The sequence below is a fragment of the Sturnira hondurensis genome, unplaced genomic scaffold, assembly GCF_014824575.4.
Source record: "Sturnira hondurensis isolate 20B ecotype Veracruz unplaced genomic scaffold, ASM1482457v3 Scaffold0008196, whole genome shotgun sequence".
In the NCBI taxonomy this organism is placed as follows: Eukaryota; Metazoa; Chordata; class Mammalia; order Chiroptera; family Phyllostomidae; genus Sturnira; species Sturnira hondurensis.
The window spans coordinates 18,454,095-18,469,781 of NW_028080827.1; the positions used below are offsets into that span (position 1 = coordinate 18,454,095).

General features: G+C 40.8%; 1 non-coding gene across 1 annotated transcript; it reads right to left on the bottom strand.

Moving 5' to 3' along the window:
* Nucleotides 1-15,517: 15,517 nt before the first annotated feature.
* TRNAQ-CUG (transfer RNA glutamine (anticodon CUG)) lies at nt 15,518-15,589 on the bottom strand. Its single transcript has one exon. It is a non-coding gene; the product is annotated as a tRNA-Gln (tRNA).
* Between the last annotated feature and the right edge of the window lie 98 nt (nt 15,590-15,687).

Here is a 15,687-nt window from a genome sequence, read left to right on the forward strand (position 1 = left end):
TAGAGACACTATGCTTCGGTCCAGGTTCCATGCGATTCAGTGTGTATACGATAACGTGGAATTTTAATTGGGTTCTGTTGTACTTGATCACAACAAAGAAGGATGGGCTACAAATGGAAAGATTCTTTAGTAAAGTTCTTCAGATGCTGTAGCTTTTACACACTCCTCTTGCCCCTCGCAATCAGTTCTCACTGCCAATATCAGAACACAATGTCTTTCTAGTTGAATTATTTATGTCGTTGTCTTTCTTAGACTACAAATTAAAAAAAACAGAATGAAACATTAAATGACTACCACTGAAATATTTACAGATGGGAGGATACAATGTCTGGGATTTGTTTCAAAAAATGTGGGTGGGGAGCAGGAAGCAGGTGATGTAGCTAGGGCAGGGTTGGCCACAGTTACTGTCTGGGGGATGGCTGGGTGATATAGTGCCTGGGGTTCATTATTATATTCTTTATACTTTGTATATGTTTAAAATTTGTCACAATAAAAGATTTTTTAAATTGTATGATTACAACTAGTTCAAATATGGATACATAAAGCAGAGATTGGAAGAGAAGACAAAAATAAAGAGTTATGTTAGCTATTAGAGTAGTTGACTTATGGGCAAATTATTTTTTTAAGATTTTATTTATTTATTGTTGGAGGGGTAGGGAAGGGAAGGAGCAAGGGGAAGGGAAGGAGAGAGGGAGAGAAACATCAATGTGTGGTTGCCTCTCATGCACCCCCTGCTGGGAACTGGCTCGAAATCCAGGCATGTGCCCTGACTGGAAATTGAACCAGTGACCCTTCGGTTCGCAGGTCTGTGCTCAATCCACTCAGCCAGGGCTGGGCAAATTATTTTTTAAAATTGCATTTAATATTGTTCTAATTTTATGTTTCAATAAATGAAAACCCAGAGGAAATAAACACACACACACAAAACTCTTTAAAGGTAAGCATAGTGATATGTTGGAGCTGGCTTGTAGCAGATAGAAAGGACAGACTGTTAAAGTTTTAGGAATTTTGCATCCTGGTTAACATCATGTGAGTATGGAAACTGACTGTGTTGGGAATATTTTTACCTTGGAAATCAGCAAACATTAGAAATCAGTACTTCTAAGAACCAGTGGTTAAATATTTACCACTCACTGGTAAGGACTGTGTCATATAGTTTTCCTGCCTCGAATTGTCTGAAGATGCTGAACTTATAGGTAGGACCTTATTAATTCTTATTATTTACACATATTTAATGAAATCCTACCATGGCCAAGAACCTGCGTATGCACTTTGGAGATTCAAAGTATTATTTAAAGAAGAGGTGGATAGCCCTGGCTGGTGTGGCTCAGTGGATTGAGTGCTGCCCTGAAAACCAAAGGGCTACTGGTTTGATTCCCAGTCAGGGCACATGCCTGGGTTGCAGGCCAGGCCCCCAGTGGGGGTGGATAGGGGTGCACAAGAGACAACCACACATTGATGTTTCTCTCCCTCTCTCCCTCCTTTCCCCTCACCCTACAAATAAATAAATAAACACACATCTTAAAAAAAATAAAGAAGAGACGGATATTCTAAACTTTGTGAGATAATATATATAGAGGATTACAACAAAAATATGGCAAAAAGTGCAATGCTCAGTCAGCTGCAAGACTGTAGCTGGCTGACAGCCTCCAACTGTTAGTGCCTTTAGGGTCCATCTTAGTTTTCTAGGTATACACTTTAATGGGTAGATTTTATGGTATATGAATTATATGTCAAAATATGAATTATTTTTAAGAAAGGAAATATGACAAAGATGCCAGTCACTACTTTTATTGTTAAATGTTTTTCTGGAAGGCCTAACTAATGAAATAGAACAAGACAAATAAATAAAAGGTACAACTTTTGAAAGAATGTATAGGATCTTTTCAAAGAAAACATAAAATTTTACTCAAATATATAAAACTTGAGTAATAGACACAGGTTCATGAAAGGAAAAGCTCAATATCAAAAATAAGTCATTTCCTCTCAAGTTAATCTATAAATTGCATTGTGATTTCAGACAAAAATCCCAATAAAGTCTTTGGAGTTTCTCAAATTGTTTCTAAAATTCATCTGGAAAACACAAATGTCAGATAAGCAAGGGTAATTTTGAAAGAAGGAAAAGAATTGTAAGAAGCAACTGGCACGTGGGGAAATGTCAATAGCACAGACTGGAAAGCCCTAAAGCAGATTCATGGACCATGCAGTCCTAGTGCAGGGATTTAAGAGGTAACGATGGTATTCCCAAACAGTGGGGCAGGTGGATTGTTCAATAATGATGTAGAGACAAGTGGATATTCAAGTGAGAAAAAATGCTAAACATTTTCTATATGGAAAAGATTCCATTCAAAAAGTTAAAACACAGACCTGGATAGTGTAGCTTAGTGGATTGAGCATGGACCTGTGAAGCAAAGGGTAGCTGGTTCGATTCCCAGTCAGGGCACATGCCTGGGTTGCAGGCCAGGTCCCCAGTAGGGGACACATGAGAGGCAACCACACATTGATGTTTCTCTTCCACTTTTTCTCCTTCCCTTCCCCTCTCTCTAAAAATATATAAATACATATTTTTAAAAAGTTAAAATACAAATAAACTGGGGGAATATTTATAGTATATTTTCTCGACAAATATTTAATATCCCTAACTCTATAAAGAGCTTCTAAGAATTGTAAGCAAAGAAATACTCTGGAAAGCAAAGGACAAGAAATTTGAAGAGGCAATCTACCCACACACAAAAGAAATGGAAATGGCCAAAAAACATTTAAAATTTTTTAAATTTCACTTTTGAAAGAGAACCCCTAATTATAATAGAAGTTAAATATTAGTTTATATATTAGCAAAGAAAATGATGGACAATACTCCATATTTTTAAGAATACAGAGAATCAGGGACTCTCGTAAATTATTATTAAGAGTAGAAATAATTAATAAGTTATTATTGAGTAGAAATTACGAGTACAACCATTGGGAAGGCAGTTCTCGAAATGTATTCGAAGGAAGCATGCAGAAGGAGGCGCACTGCAGCGTGTGGGTAATACCAGAACACCGGGAGGGCTCTGGTTTTTTCTCAATAGCAGACTGGTCGGATAAACTATGGTTCACAGAGACGCTGGAGCGCGGAAACAGTTTAAGCGAGATTTATATTAACACTGAAAGTCGTCAGAGGAAAAATTAGGTTGCTTAACAGTTTATAGGATTTCACTTAGGTGAAAATAAAATACACATTTTTATTCCTACAGCAGAGTCTGAAAGACTATCCACCAAACCGTTAATACTATAGTATTTGAGGAAAGAAGAGGAGGGCATCAGTTATTGTGTTTCAGTTACAAGTAATGCAAATTAGACATAAATATTCCTAAATAATAAGTGGACTATATCGGCCAAGCGACCCAAATGCTCAGAGGTAAAGTGTGTTTCGGTGAAGGGCTAAGGGTAGGGGCTTAACCGAGTCATCCAGCGGCCAGCTTTTCCCCTGTCTTGCCCTTTGCCTTTAAAGGGAAAAGCTTCTTGAGGACATTATGTTAAGTGAAATCAGCCAGACGCCAAAGGATGGATACTGTAATGATTCCACTTATACGAGATATCCGGAGTGGTCAAGCTCCCAGAGAAAGAAAGTAGAACGCTGATGGCCAAGGGCTTGGGGAAGAGGGGAAGGGCAGCTGTGGTTTAACGGTGACAGAGTTTCTACACGATGAAAAGAATTCGAGAGATTGGTGCATAATCACGTGACTGTACACTCAAGGTGGTTAAGATGATAAGTTTTATACGTATTTTACCACAATTTTTGAAAACCTTATATTAAAAAAGTAAAATCCTCATCCCAGGGTTGGCTCCCCCTGGTGGTAGGACGGTTGCAGGTGTATTTGGATCTATGGACTTCACTGGGGCCGAGGGGCTGTGTGGTGTCCCCTTCACTTGTGGTACTGCTGCCCAGGGCTTCTCTCTGATTGGAGCACAATAGTATGGTCATGTGCCCGTTTCTGACTTAGGCAGTATGCTGGCATCACATTCTAGGGCCTCTCTATGAATTTTGGGAGCAATATTGGTTGTAATGGTGGTTGGGCCTTTATGTACTATGCACCAGAGGTAATTAGATGTCTGATAATGTACAGGATAATTGAATACATTACAGAATTCATTAATGTAGACTTATAAAACCTGTTTGTAATAATCTGAACCTAGGCCCTAATTCAATTTTATATTTAAACATGAACTATTTTTGTATGATCTTAATGTAACTGAACTGAAAGATACGATAATTATAAGTTGAGATAAAATAGTATTTTGTTTCATTTGGAACTTTACCAGGACTTGTTCACTGTTTCAGAAAATCATGTGTTCAACAACCAGCACCACCTGTGGCATTTGAGTCCCCAGTTCAGCCCTGCATATTGCATTCTCACTGAATAATGCGATTCACACGGCCTATCTTCCTTCTGAGATCAGGAGGTATCCTACGGTCAAGGACGGCTTAGAGTCTATGAAATACAGTACTGAGTATTAGTCTGTGCTTGTAGACGTTGCATTTATTTTTCACCTGGTTTCTTGTAGCAGCCTCCCGACCAGTCTCCCTGCTTTCACCCTACGATCTATCCTCAGCATAGCAGCCAGATTTTCCTTTTAAAATGTAGGTCAGATCATGCCACACTCTGTTGCTCAAAGCCTTCTAACGCTGCACTATTTTTACTCCGAGTACAAGCATTACGGTGTTCTGTGAGGGCTCGGCGAGGTCTGGCTGTCACCTCGCAGACCAGCGAGCTACTGCCCTTTCCAGTGCTACTCACTCCAATCCACCTTGCTGGACGCTTACAGCCCAACACCCACCAGACAAGCTTCCACTTTAAGACCTGTGCACTGGCTATTCCCCCTGCCCAGACACTTTCCCCCCTAAATATCTGCGTGATTCAGTCCCTAATCTCCTTCCATTTTGTGCTCAAATGTTGCCTTCTAGCAAGGCCTGCCTTGACCACTGTCTTTGAAGCTGCAAGCCACTGCCCGCGTCCCTGCGGTTCTGAACTCTGGTTTGCCCTCACCCTGTTGTACTTCCCCTCCCCCAGTTACACTTGGCACCTTCTAGTGTGATATATAATTTACTGATATATTTTGCTGATTGTTCATTTTCTGTATCTCACCACTCTGTTAGTATGTAAGCTCCATGAGGCAGGGATTTCTGTCTGTAGCCCCAGGAAACCTAGAACAGTGCCCAACACATCGTGTTCAAAACTGTTTGCTGGAAGGTGTTTCTGCCGAGTACCTAAATACCTCATTACGACTTCTTCAATAACTGTGCCCAAGCACTAACCATTTTATAAATTATCTTCCTATTATTTCTCCATAGCTTATAGTTATAGCATTATATCATAATATGAGATACTGTATATTATAGTATATAATCTAATGACTTTGAAGTCAGGATAGTAAAGCAGTGTTATGAAATGTTTGTTACAATAGCAGGGTTTGGAGGTTAGGGTTGAAAACCACTGGTTTAGACCATTCCAGAACCTCCTCCTGAAGCTGTGGGTAGAGATAATCCCCCCTGAGTTGCCTGGCTGCTTCCTGGATGGGAAGGGTGGGGTGGGTGTCGGGGAGGCAGCCACAGTGTTGGTGACAACGAGGGAATAAGCTTCACTTTGCAACTTTACTATACTCTTATATTGTGCATATTATTTGAATATTTTTACCATGAATATTCATTCCTTTTGTAATAAGCAAAACAGATAAAGATTTTTTATTTAAAAAAACTACTGCAAAATATAGAAAATAGGTAAGCAAAATAAAAAATCACCTGTATTCCTACTCCCCAGAGATAACCACTGCTAACATTTTATTTTATAGCCTTTTGTTTTCAGACATGGGTGTACATACAGAGATTTTCCAGTGATAGCTTATGATAATGGGAGTCATGTGATTGGAGGTGTCCTTTGTCAAGGTTATCAACCTGCATGTAGGATTGAGGGTAGAACTAGGCTGTAACCTAACAATGGTGAGGGAGGATTTAGGCCGGACCAGTGGGAATGGAAAGGGTCACTGATCACCCAGAGATACGGGAAAGGAAACATGGAGTGGCTTAATAATGTGTGTGAAAGCAGCACACACATTAAACACACACAGTGTTTTTTTAAATCTGTGTATTCAGTCTTGCATTCAAGAATATTGGGGGCTACAAGGTGGAGGGGAATAAAGGGGAGAAAAAAATGGGACAATTGTAGTAGCATAATCAATAAAATATATTAAAAATATTGCTATGAGCGATAAAAAATAATATTTAAAATGAGGAAGGACCTTTTGTCTGCTGCTGTGCTCTCTGGCTCTTGCTTTTGTGCTCTTAAAAAAATAAACTGCACATTTAAAATGTGAAATTTGATACTTTTTGATATATGCATATGCTTGTGAAATATCACAACAAACAAAACAACAAACACATCCATCAACCCTGCAAATGCCTCATAGCTTTTCATTCCTCTTTCTCTTTTCCATTTTGTCTCTAGACCACTGATGCGCTTCCTGTTGCTATAGGTCAGTTTTTATTTTTGTGGACATTTATACAAATATATCCACATACTATGTATTCTTCTTTTCTGATGGCTTTCACTCTACATAATTATTTTGAGATTCACGCACCTTGCTGTGTGTATCAGTATTTCATTCCCTTTTATTGTTGAGTAGTATTCCATTGTGGGGATATATCAAAATATGCTTATTTATTTGCCTGTTGACGGACATCGAACAGTCTCCAGGGTTTTTTTCTGTTATGAATAATTCGGCTACAAACAATCATATGTAGGTTTTTGTAGGGATATATGCTTTCAGACGAATACCTAGGAGCGGATTGACTGGGCCACACACACAGTAATCATTTCTCTATTCTAACCTTTGGCTCTGCATCTGAAAGTGTTGTCTTCTTTTTGCTAACCCTGACCAATTTCGTATTATGGTGTTTTTATTTTGTAATTATTAAAAGGCCTACTTTTTTCATAAATAAACACCCAAGGAAATAAAAATTGTGTTCTGCTAGGCCTTTCTTCTCTTTTAATTAAGCCTGAACATGGGAAACTGAAAGACTTGATGGGGTCCTGCAATGCCAAAGCCAGTCTACTCCTGTAGGAGGACTAGTAAACACACAAACACACCTAGAGGTGCAGGATAGGAGTGTGGGGGGAAAAGAGGGCTGGTAATCAGTACTTATCCAAAGCAATGACTTGGTAATGGTGAAATTTCAGAGGCCCTAGTGGGTGTCACTTCTGGGCTCGGTGTGAGTGAAAATGAACATGCTAACTTTGATCAAGAAAGGAAGCCCGCCCACAGAAATTCTAGGAAGCTTCAGGAAAGAGGCAAACAGCCCCAGAATGACAGGGACCCTGGGAAGACAGTCTTGCACCATTATCTTCTGTTTTATCCTGACCTTCTGTTTCCTGTTTAAAAAACTAAGATCCAGTTTCTTTCAGTTTTGTGTTTGCACTAAGATATACATAACATAAAATTTACCATTTTAACCATTTAAATGGTTTAGTGGCATAAAATTCATTCATATTGTTGTGTAACTATCGCCACTATCCATCTGCAGAATGTTTTCATCATTCCAAATAGAAACTTTGTACCCATTAAACAATAGCTCTCCATTCCCTTTATACTTTCTGTCTCTAAGAATTTACTCATCTTAGGTACCTTATATAAGGGGAATCATACAGTATCTGTCCTTCTGCGCCAGGTTTATTTCACTTAGCAGCATGTTTTCAAGATTTACCCACGTTATAGCATGTATTAGCATTTCCTTTTTTCTTTTTTAATTACATTTTATTGTTCATGCTATTATAGTTATCCTGATTTTCTGCCTTTGCCCCCTCCACCCAGCAGCCCCACCCCTTCAGGCCTTCCCCCAAGTCATATTTAGAGCCATGGCTCATGTATATAGGTTCTTAGGCTACTCCCTTTCCTATACTGTACTTTACATCCCCATGGCTATTCTGTAACTGCCTATTTGTACTTCTTAGTCCCTTCACCTCTCACCCATTCTTCCATCTTTTTATCTTTAGCCTTTGGCATTTTAATTACAATGTGTCTTGAAGTTGGCCTTTTTGTGTCTGTCCTGTTTGGGACTCTGTGCTTCCTGGGCTTGCAAGGCTGTTTTCTTCACTAATTTAGGGAAGTTTTCTTTCATTATTTTTTTCAATTAGATTTCCAATTTCTTGCTCTTTCTCTTCTCCTGGCACCCCATGAAGCAAAAGTTGGATTGCTTAAAGTTGTCCCATATGCTGCTTATAATATTTTTTTTAGAATCCTCACTTTTGAGAATCCTCAATTTGGGGGGGCTCTCTTTTCTTCCTGTTGTTCTGATCAGTTGTGGTTTTGTTTTTGCTTCTTTATGTTCCAAATCATTGATTTGATTCTCAGCTTCATCCACTCTACTGTTGTTTCCCTGTAAATTGTTCTTTATTTCAAATACTATATCCTTTATTTCTGACTGGATCATTTTAATGCTGCTGAGGTCCTCACTAAACTCCTTGAACATCCATATAACTAATGTTTTGAACTCTGCATCTGATAGATTGCTTATCTCCATTTAGTTCTTTTTCTGGAGTTTTGATCTGTTCTTTCATTTGGGCCATGTTTCTTTGTCTCCTCATTTTGGCAGCCTCCCTGGGTTTGTTTCTATGCATTAGGTAGAGCTGCTTTGACTCCATGTTTTGGTAGCATGGCCCAATGTAGCAAGTGCCCTGTAGGGTCCAGTGGCACAGCCTCCCCTATCACTCAAGCTGGGTACTCAAGATGCACCCTCTGTGTGGGCTGAGTATACCCTCCTCTTGTAGTTGAGCCTTGGTTGCTGTTGGTAGATAAATGGGAGGGATTTACCCAGGCCAGTCAACTACAAGGACTGGCTGTGACCACTGACCACCAACCTCTACCCTCCATGGAGGATCAGCTGTGCAGGGGCAGGGTGGTGGTGCTTTGACATGGTCTCTAGCTGTCCACTGGGTGTGCTGGCCCTGGCATTTCCAAGGTGGTGCAGGCCAAGGTTAGCCCCTACCTGTGTTTTGCCCGGGACCACCCTGCCTGAGCTATAAAGCAGATGGCTGCTACTTGTGCTGGGCTTGAAGATTTCCCACAAAGCCAAGCTGTGAATCTAGGCTGCTAGTTCTGGGCCTGGGGTTCACTGAGTCCAGCTGCTGGTTGTTTGTGAGGATTTAGGAAGTTGTGAAGCATGAGCTAAGACCAGCCATTCACTTGGGAAAGCAGCTTGGGTGGGCCTATAAGGCAGATGGGGCAGAGTCTCTAGAGATCTACAAGACAGGTCAAACAGTGTTAGCCATGTTGATGGAATCTCAGTTTTGGCACCAGTCCACTGGATCTTTGGAGGGAAGGCCCAGAGAAGGGACAGTGGCCTTTACACATCTTGATACCAGACACCTCAGCCTCCCCTTGCATGCCACTGGGTACCCTCAAGCCACCAACCTAGCTCCAGAATCCAGACAGAATAAGTCTGAGTAAGTGAGTCTGTGTGTGGGTTCTATAAGAGGAACTGCTTGGGGCTCCAGATATTTCCTCCACCAACTTACTCCCCGCTGGTTTCTGCAGTCAGAAATTGTAGGGACTTATCTTCCTGGCACTGGAACCCTGGGCTGGGAGTCTTGGTGTGGGGCTGGGACTCCTTGCTACTGAGATATCCCTCCCAAATTTTTGTCCACCACATGTGGATGTGGGACCAGCCTGTTCTGCATCTGCATGTGCATCCCTCCTCCCAGTCTGGATGGATGTGGTTTCTTTAACTCCATAGTTGTCAGACTTCCATTCAACTCAATTTCCGTTGGTTCTGAGCAATGGTTGTCCTATATTTTAGTTGTAATTTTGTTGTAGTTGTGCAAAGAGGCGAGCTGTGTCTGCCTATACTGCCATCTTGACTGGAAGTCTCTGTATCAGAATTTCATTCCTTTTTGAGGCTGACTGATATTCCAATTGTATGTATTACCATTTTTTTATCCATTCATCTGTGATGGAACTTGTATTGTTTCTGCCTTTTGGCGATTTGTTTTATTTCTTTAAGAAAGGTATTTTTAATAATTAGTAATTAGCATAATGTGAATCTTTTTGGAACTTAATATGTTTGCTTTAAGGTTTATCTGGAAACAAAAGTCCTTAAAAATAGTCAAAATTTAGAAAGAAAAAACTGAATGAAATCGCCATATTGATTTTTATTTATCAAAGACATGTGATTCATATTATGTGCCACACACTAGTCTAAGTACTATACAAATATTTATTAATTTAGTACTGTTACCTGATAAACAGTCAGTTGGAGCACCAGGGAGTCTCCCCAGTCAGCCAAGATGGTGGCAGGGGGAGGTTCTTAGACGGAGCATGCAGAAAGCAAGTGAGATAATTCAATAGGAAAAAGCTCTCTCCTTTTCCCAGTCCCTGATTGGGGGTGGGACCAGGGGGCAGGCTGGCACAGGCACCAAAGAAGTCGCTGGGGTGCTGGGGTGGCGCTTGACCAAAGAGGTCTGTCAGCCTAGCTAGGGGAGATAAGGCATTGGTTGGGAGGTGGACCCACCCAAAGTGTGTGAAAATTTGGGAAGTTGATGGGTCATTTTGAGAAAACATGTGGCCCATCCCACACTTAAGTGAATATAATCCTGGGGAACAATGAGGCTCTGTCTTGTGGTTTACTTGTTTGCCACATGCACCTGCATGGTGTATTTGCCTGTTTTCTCCATGGGCCACATGACTTTAGCATCCATGTGGCCCATGGCCTCTAGGAGGAAGCCTCTCTCCCTCTCTCTCTCTTGCCCACCTGGTGATGCACTAGCCCACATATTCTTGCCTAGGAGACCATGAGCATGTGGCCCAGGCAGCCACATGGCCCATGGCCGTATAGGCTCCACATGCAGGTTCCAGGAGGTGGCTTGAAATGAATGGCAGCTGGGAACAAACTAAGCTACCTGGATGGAGTCACTGACCTCCTAGCAGCCACCTGCTGGCTCAAAAAGACATTACTTTAAATTGGAGCAGGAATTCTGGACACTGGCTTTTGTCTTGGCCTTGCTGAGGAGATAGGCTTTGAGACAGAAGTCTGCCATTCCCCCAGATTGGGCCACAGCTGAATAAAACCTCTTTCCTTTTGCACCCATGTCTGCCTCACAGATTTGGCTTTTGTGGTGACAGGCAACTGAAACTTCATTGTTTTTGTTCAGTTACAGTGCCACATATAAGACATCAATAGAGGGGTGGGCAAAAGTAGGCTTCCAGTTGTTCGTATGGGACAAGACATGCAGGTTATGATGATTACAATAGCTTTATTGACACAAAAGAATGTCACAATGCAACTGTTAACCTACTTTTGCCCACCCTGTGTCTAATAATTAAAGCTGTGTAATGTTAACATAAGAATAGACAACTTGACCAATGGGACTGTTTCAGGGTCCTCTGGAAGCTGACACCAGATGAATTGGAACTGTAAGAGATGGATTTGAGAAAAATGCCTGTGAAGGATGAAAGGAAGAAGTAGGGCCCTCAGATCACAATTTAGGTTCAATATCTATGCAAGGAGAGAAGGGAGGAAGGAGGATTTGTTAGAAAGAGCCTAAGACCTTAATGCAATGAGAAAATCTCATTCAGGCCAATGGAGAGTTCCAAACCAAAGACTGCCCATTAGAAGAGCCCTATTTTGCACAGTACTGGTCCAGCTCCACTGCCCTCACTGTGTGCAGTCATTGTTGGGAATAGTCCAGATGGAGCGTGGCTTCAGTGTGAGCATCGCAATGGATCTTGGAGGTGTGGCAACTGGAGACTCTCAACCAGTTACATTCCTCACAATAGGCTTCCTGAGCGGTGTGCTCTGGTACAGCAGTTGTGCCTTGAGGGGTCTGGAGAAAGGAGATTACCCTGACATTCTGAAGGTATGTGATTATAGATGCTAAAAGGCAACGGACAGGCTCAGTCGTGGTATAAAGATTGACCTTTGTCAAGGAAGATACTGGCCTAGGACATGACTACCTGCCATGACTCATCTTTAGTTAGGAGGTTTAATTTCAGATCACCCTATGTGGTTACTTTAGGTCTTTGAGTGTGGCAGGCCTGACACGTAGGCCTCCCCTGGGCTTGTCAGCTTTAGTATGTGGCTACTTTTTTGTCCACATCAGGGAATTTCTAAGGAAGTTGGGCGGGGGCAGTCTGTAGTTCTCAATTTATTTGAGCATGCAATCTTTCTTTTGAGGAACACTACTGATCATTTCAGAACACACATTGAAAAGCAATGACTTAAGGGGAAAAGTTTATAATTATTCTCCTGGCATTAATGGCCTTGTTCAACATTTTCTTTTTTTTAAATTTCCTCTATAATCTTTTAAAAATTTTTTTTAATTTTTATTTTTTAATTTAATTCTTATTCAAGTACAGTTTTCTGTTTTATATTCTCTGCCCTGCCCCCCTCCCAGTGCTCCCCACCTCCCTCCCATTTCCGCTCCCCACCTTAATTATTGTCCATGTGTTCTTTATACTTATTCATGTGAGTCCATCCCCTTTTCCCCTATGATTCTCTCCCCTCTCCTCTCTGGACCCTGTCAGCCTGTTCCGTATTTGAGTGTCATTGGTCATATTTTGCTTGCTTGTTTGTTTTGTTGTTTAGATTCCTGTTAAAGGCGAGATCATATAGTATTTGTCTTTCACCGCCTGGCTTATTTTGCTCAACATAATGCTCTCCAGTTCCATCCATGATCAACATTTTCTTATCGTCAAATTTCCTTCATTTCCTAAAATGAGTTTCCTTCTTCGCTTCTTCCTTCAGGGGTGAATGCTAGTTCTTCCTCCTCTAGGGAGTTCTAATTCTGTCTCTCCGAACTGTGGCATTTATCATCAGAACTCTCGTTATCTACTTCTTTAGAATGGTCTAGCTATTGATATCCTTCTTGGGCTCACCCTGTGTATCCACCTGAGTAGTGCTAGGATGGTGTTTTATATGTAATTGGTAGTGCAAATATTTGTGCTTGGGCACTTGAGTCGTGCCAAAGGCAGTGCTTGAATAATACTGTGTTTCTTTTCTGAGGTGGCTAATGGTCACCCCTGCACAAGGTAGTATCTAGGCCTTAGACAAACTTTCTATTGTTCTCTACTGTCACAGAAAACACTGAAAATGATACTGTATTAGCTGTCTATCGCTGCTGTAATAAAGTTCCACAAACTTGGTGATGTGGGTCTCACTGAGCTAAAATCAAGGGTGGCGTCCCTTCTGGGGAACTTAGGGAAAAATCCATTTCCTTGCTATTTCCATCTTCTAGAAGACTTTGCATTCCTAGGCTCCTGATCCATTTCTACCACCTTCAAAGCCACAAGTGCTCGTTGAGACTGTTAACAAAATTCAACCGGGTAAATTTGAAGATCTAACTGGCTCTTTTAAAGCAATTCATGAATCGGGCAGCATCTTATCTAGCAACTAGAAGGGAGCTCTAAGGGGTTGTTCAAAATGAAAGACTTCTCTATAGGCAGAAGGGGTGTTATCCAAGAAAGAAAAAAAAGGATTATTTTATGGCCACCTCACATTTTAATTTTTTCTTAAGATTGTTATTTATTTATTTTTAGAGAGAAGGAAAGGAAGGGAGAAAGAGAGGAAGAGATGTGTGAGAGATACATCCAGTGGTTGCCTCCCCACCAGCCAGGGACCCGGCCTGCAACCCAGGCTTGTGCTCTGACTGGGAATCAAACAAGACAGACAGACCTCTGGGTTCACAGGTTGGCACAGCATCCCCTGAGCCACACTAGCCAGGGCACATGTTCTTTTGGGAGAAGGAAATGGGACTGGTTTTATCATGAAGATTACCTACCTCACTAGTATTGATCAGGATATTCCAGGCCAACTGGTTTAAAACACTATTTACTCCTGGGCAAGGTAGAAACTGAAATTGGGTTAGTTATTAAGTTTTGCATTGGTGAGATCACTCCATTTTGGCCTGCTATTTCTTCTTTAAAAAAAACAAAAACAAAAAAACAAGGCTGTTAACCTAAAAAGAAAAGGCCAAAGTGAGAGGCAACAAGCCTTTATTTGAGTTCCAAAAGAACTAATGGGGAAGGGCTGATTCAGAAAGAAACCCAAATAGGGTTTTGATTAGGAGGTGAAGGCAAGGAATATTTATGAGAAAGGGAAGGGGAATAATTATTTGAATAGAAGGAAGGAATGCCTATTGTGCAGAAATACTAACACAGTTATTGATGCTAATTTAAAAAAATGTCTTTAATTTTCAGTCCTTGTTCATGTCTGCTATCCTGTTAGCTTTGCAAAGAGTTGTTTTGAGCACAATGTTGTTTTAGGCCCAATCCAAGGGTTATTTTACTCAGTTCTCACATCCCAGAGGTTTGAGGAGTAAGGCATGCAAGGCAGTTCCTCTGGGATGGCTGCTCTGACTCCATTTTGAAGTGGCTATGTTTATTATTTTTTACAAGGCCTTTTCATACCACATCACTCTGACCTCCTCTACCTTCCTTTTCCACGTTAAGAACTTTTGTAACAACATTAGGCCCACCTGGAAAATCAGAATAATTTCCCTCTTTTAAAATCAATTGATTTGCAACCTTAATTCCCCTTTGATTTGCCCAATGTGACAATGTCACAGTTCTCAAAGATTGGGAAGTGGACACCTTTGGGGAGTCATCATTCTGCTTATTATAGGTATCCTTGCTCAAAAGTCTAAATTGAAGGTTTGCATATAGGTGATGGGGTGGAAAAAATGGGGAAAGCTTTTTGGAATAACAACGCACTTTAAATACAGAGAGGCCCTGCTGCGTGATCTTAGTATGCACATTTCTGCTAAAATGGAAACTTCCATCTTTGCTCTGTGATAAATAAAATAATTATGTAAATGAGTTTAGTTTAGAGCAGCAATTTTCAACCTTTTTCATCTCATGGGACACATAAACTAATTACTAAAATTCTGTGCATGCCCAAAAGTATATATATTATACCAATCTGACAAAAAATAGGTATAATTTTGATTCATTCACATCCCACAACTATTGTTGTGTTGGCTGTAGTTATTTTTTAAATTTGGCAATCTAAGGGAAAAAGGATCAGTGCTCTTGACTAAATAGTCAGGTATATGTTTTAAAAATTCTTGCAGCACACGGATTGAAAATCGCTGGCTTGGAGGATGAAAAATGAGGTTCAAGAAATTTTTGATAAATCTTGATGAGGAGGGTGGGTGAGATTCTCTGAATATCATCTGGAAATAAAAAGGAGTGAAAAGCATCTGACCTTGAATGAAGTTGAGGGTTGAAAAATCTAAAAGGAATCGAGTTTTATCCACGCTTTTTTTTCCAAGTATGGTTTGAGGAAGAAGGCCTACGTTAAAAGGAGAAACCACGAGGCAGCTTAGGAGACACCTAGGTGACAGAAAGTAAAGGATTAAAGAGGTAAATCTCTGAGGTCTTTAGACACAGATTAAATTTTATGAAACTCCCTCCCTACATAGTTCAAGGTCATATATAAGGCAGTTGCTTCACAATCACAAAGTGAATTAAATAAAAGCTTAAGGGATACAGGTTCCACCGAGATTTGAACTCGGATCGCTGGATTCAGAGTCCAGAGTGCTAACCATTACACCATGGAACCACCACGTGCAGCTAGTTGACTTTAGTCTGATCATTACTTCACCCACAACCAAGAACCCACCAATGAGAAGCAGAACCGATCAGTTCCGGCACGGGGCT